The sequence below is a fragment of the Pelecanus crispus genome, chromosome 14 (assembly GCF_030463565.1).
Source record: "Pelecanus crispus isolate bPelCri1 chromosome 14, bPelCri1.pri, whole genome shotgun sequence".
Classification (NCBI taxonomy): Eukaryota; Metazoa; Chordata; class Aves; order Pelecaniformes; family Pelecanidae; genus Pelecanus; species Pelecanus crispus.
Window position 1 is genome coordinate 10389479 of NC_134656.1, and position 4953 is coordinate 10394431.

The window sequence follows — 4953 nt, forward strand, 5'->3', positions numbered from 1 at the left end:
CAGCTCCAGCTCCTGAATTGAAGGAAGTCTTTTCCTGAAATGCAGACAGAAATGCTCCAGGGTTTTCTGCCTCAGGAAATCAGTCCTCAAACCTGAGGCTGACTTCTTTGGAGCCACAGGCACCAGAAGTCCCCACCAGGCTGGTAGAAACCCAGCGAGTCAAGTCCGGCCAGAAGTGACAATTTCTGTTGCTCCAGCTTTGCAGACTTCATGTCCTCAGCATATTTTTGCTTCATGGGCTTTGTCAGAAGATGCTCAACCAGGCTGCCCTTTCCTTTTTAAAGAAGCCACTGTGGCTTAAATCTAGGGGGAAAAAAAATCTAGTTTTGTTTCAAAGGCATCCTAAGGACTTTCTTGAAATTAAAGCATAAGTATTTATATTTTGAAAGTGTTTTGCTGCTTCATGTTTCTACTTGAAAAATAAAGAGGTTGTAGCTCTCTAAATGTGGTATCAGTTTCTTCTGAGATGTATAATTTAAACATTTTGAACTAAAGTGTAAGCCTTTAATGTCATAATTTCTTAATACTGCTGCGGCAACTGTTTAGACATATAAGCCATTTGATTATAGTTTTATGTTAAATGAGGAACCATAATTAATACGATCATGTTTAATTTCTTCCTTACTGAACATAAAGATGGAATAATTTCTCCAGAGAAAAGAGAGTTTCCTCAAATGACTAAATGGAAGGATTTTTGAAATAATTTAGCTTCTGGAAAAAGAAGTTTAAGCTGTTAGATAGGATCGAAGCAGGATGTAAAATGCAGAATGCCTTGCTTGAGATGTGGAGAGAGAATGCCTGCAGCATCCTCCTTCCCTGGCTGCAGATGAGGTGTGGGGGGAGCAGTGGGATCTTCCCGAGTTGTCCCTTTTCCTCCTCCCAGCACCATTTCATGGAAAACACAGAATAAAAAGCCTTTGTTTGCCTAGGCTCTCCAGAAGACATGCTCCATTTTTCACTCCTCTCCCCCTTTTTGCCTAAGCTACATGTACTAGCCATTTTGGGAAGCAGAAAATTTGTAGAGCAGTAGAAATGACGGTGCTGTCATGCCCAGTCCCTCGGTGTGTTCTTTTCAGAGTGGCTCACAGCTGGTGCATGTGCACCATCTCAGCAAAGGCTTGTGAAATGTGGGGGCCTGAGTGCACAAAGACATTTTCACCCACCTCCAAGTACCTGTACATCAGCATCAAGCACACCGCTGTGGCCATCTAAATGGGGGATACTCTGGGGAGGTGCGTTGGTGCATCTTTACATTTGCTCTTGTACAAACCAGGGACATCCTCCGTGTCAGCTGCCCTGCGCACAGGTGAAGCAACCCGTGCTGCTGGCACCATTGCCCATCCCTGCAACGCCCTGCTAAATCCCACGAGGTCCACAATCCCAGCAACGAAACCCCATCCCTTTATCTTCTGTACAGTACATCCTCTGCTGTCACATCCTCAAGCGTGGGAGCATTTATCTTCTCCTGGTAGAAATTCAGTGCTGATGACTTCAGCAGGAGTAGAGTTACGCAGCTGGAACGTGCTTCATCCATACCCCTGATAAAATGTGCCATAACCTTGTCCACACATCACTGGTTTGCTCCTGAGCTCTTGGCCACCATCCCCAATTCTTGGTGCAATGCAAATACATTTGTGCTTTTTCCTTCTACGTAGCTGCATGCTGACACCCACTTGTCCACCTCCCCAGAGGAAAAGGCCGCTGTTACGCTCACGTTTGACCCTCGGGAGAATATAGCTGAGCAGGGCGTCATCAAGAGGGTGTTGAAACAACTTGCGCTCTAGAATACGACCTCCAAATTATTTGCTTAAACTTCTGAATGTAGGGGGAGGATAGTGTACTTCAAGCTATCTGTTTCTGCAGGGCTGAAAGAAGAAATAAGTGCAGTTGCTCCCTGACCTGATTCCCCAGGAGTACTTTGGTATTAAGTATTCCTCCCAGATCTCTGCCAACATTATTAGCAATAATGGTCAATTAGGTGTACTGGGAAGGGAGGAAGAGTGACAAACAGAGATGTCAATTTTAGCTCTATCAGGACAAAAGAAAATTAATGTTTGCTCAGCAGAAAGGATTTAAGACCCTAGCAGGGAAGGGAGGAGAAGGAAAACCTGTAAGCCTTTAAAGAGCTATAGAAAATACTTAACGATGCTTTTTAGGGCTTGCCAAACAAGCAAAATGCATTATAGCATTTTCACCTGCTGGCTCACATGGATTTGACTTTTGATTCATGGTTATATAATGTGTTTTGCAGCCCAGGTTTTAAGCAGGGCCTGAAGGAAAGTAGATCCAGGGGCCATTGTATTGTTGGGGAGAGGAATGTGGTTTTGTGCTCTTGACAGAGGTGGAAATTTGCAGCAAGTCAGGTCTGGGCTGCTGAGGGATTAGGTCAGTATCAGCTCTCAATGCTGCCTTAAGGCAAATTGAATTTTTCACAGAAGAGAGAAAGATGAAGAAAAAAAAAGAAACCCTGCAACTTAACTAATCACCTGCCACTAAAAAAGGCAGTAAAAGCTATTTGCCACCTCCACTTTGCTTTATAACGTTACTGCAGTAATTACATGGCACATTTGATTGGAGCATTTCTAATCCTTGCAGAATAAAAGTGATTCTGCCCAGTTGTGCTTGTGTTGGGTGTTTGGTTGATCTGGTGGGTTTGAGTACTTGGTGGTGGGGTCAGTTAGTGGGTGAGGTGCGGGTAGGTAAGTGGTGAGCTCAGGGGGATGGGTTTTAGCATAGGGAAAATGAGCATGTGGGTTGTGGAGCTGAGAATCACAGATTTATATCTCACAGGGGTTCTATTCTCAACTATGTAATTTCAGAAATTCTGGCTCTGTTGATTTGCATTTGCTGATAGCTGCTGTTAGGTAGGAAACAGGCTGCCTCATCTGAAACAGGTACTGGTTGTCTTTGTCACTTGTTGTTTTTCCTTCTGTACTGGAATAAGCCTAGTGACACCCACCCCAGGTGCTCACAAGGGGTGCTCTAACTCTTGTTAAACTACTGGCTGAAATCCCTGCTTGGCTTAAGCTTTGTGGGATGGTGTCCTGGTTTCAGCTGGGCTAGAGTTAATTTTCTTCCTAGTAGCTGGCACAGTGCTGTGTTTTGGATTTAGTAGGAGAAGAATGTTGATAACACAGTGATGGTTTAGTTGTTGCTAAGTACTGCTTATGCTAGTCAAGGACTTTTCAGCTTCCCATGCTCTGCCAGGTGCACAAGAAGCTGGGAGGGGGCACAGCCAGGCCAGCTGCCCCAACCTGCCCAAGGGTTATTCCATACCATATGGTGTCAGGCTCAGTACAGAAACTGGGAGGAGTTGGCTGGGGGGCAGCGATCGCTGCTCGGGAACTGTCTGGGTATCGGTCGGCGGGTGGTGAGCAATTGCACTGTGCATCACTTGCTTTGGATATTCTTTTATTATTATTACTTTCTCTTCCTCTGCTGACCTAATAAACTGCCTTTATCTCAACCCATAGGTTTTACTTTTTTCCTCATTCTCTCCCCCATCCCACTGGGGGTGGGGAGGGTGAGCAAGCAGCTGTGTGGTGCTTAGTTGCTGACTGGGGTTAAACCATGGCAGATGGGTGGCTGCTCAGGATGGGATTCAAATGGTGCTTTTGCTGGGCAGGTATCTCTGGCCTCTGTCCCCTGCTGAGCAGAGCTGCTTACAGAAACCCTGCAATGGTGGCAGACTCCCTCTGCTTGCATGAAGGAGAGTCACTCTAGATAGAAGATACATGTTTCCAGACAGAAAACAAGAAAGCAAGCTGAGGATAGACCTAAACCAATGTTCTTGTAACTCTTGAATTAAGAAAAGGCTTAATGGTGACTCCCAGACAGTGTTTCCTATTGTAGCTCCTCAGAGAGGAGCTTCTGAGAGAAGGGAGGGGAAGCATCTCACCAGCATCAGAACAACTGACTATTTCCCTAGCTCTCGGCCATCTGAAAATAATGTGTAATATGGACTCTCCTGTGTGATGCTTTGCTTTTCTTGCTCCTGAGGCTGTTGACCTTCGCCCCCAGAAACCCTCCCACGCTGTTGCCATAGCTGTGTGTGACCAGGCTGAATGCTGGGGGTGGCTAAGGGTAATAAAATGGAAAGAAAAAAAGCCAGAGAGTCTCTGTAGCTTTGCTTTCTCCTCTTGTGCTTTGACATGTCTGTCACAGTGTGGACAAAAGCCTGGTGGCCCTGTAGGGAATTCATATCTCTATTGCAACAGCTTGGGCAGGTGCTGCTGAATCCACTGGTGAAACCAGTGCCTGTTTCTCATGGGCTCGGTGCCAAGCGGTGCTAGAGGTCAGGGACCTGTCTGTTAGCGGTGGTGTGGGTATGTTAAGGCTTGGGCTGAAACGGAGTATTCAGGTTGAACAAGTTTAGTCAGATGTGCCAGCAGCCCGAGCACTTTCCTTTATGGTCCTGCCAGTTTTGCTGGGGACTCACTGAGCCACAGCCTGGCAGTGCCTGTGCTGGCCACTGCTGCTGAAGAGAGGGGACTGCCATCTTGCATGAATTCATGTGAAGGGGGACACTAAAGGACACAAATGAACTATTCCAGTTATTTTTTTTCCACTAGTGATGCTCTGTGTTCCGGATGCTGGATTGATCTACACTGATCATGGGTGTTTTTGATGACGCAAGTCTGATTTGGTGACCTTCTTGGCACATTGTGGAAGGTATTGGTTGGACTTTAAGGAGGGGAAGTGGATGATTTGCTCAGCAGAGAAGAGGTGGAAGGGCGTTGGCTGAATTCTTGAGGGGTTGATGCTGCTGAGGCTTCATTATGTTGTGTGCAATGCTAGAGCACTTAGAGCCTTGAATAGGAGTCTTTTTGGGTATTTTTAAATTCACAGCAAACAGAGGTTTCCTGTAGCACCGAGCTGAGATGGTCAGGGACAATTAAGGCTGTGACCCAGAGCAAGGCTGGGGCCAAGCAGGTACACATGGCTCGCGTGCCT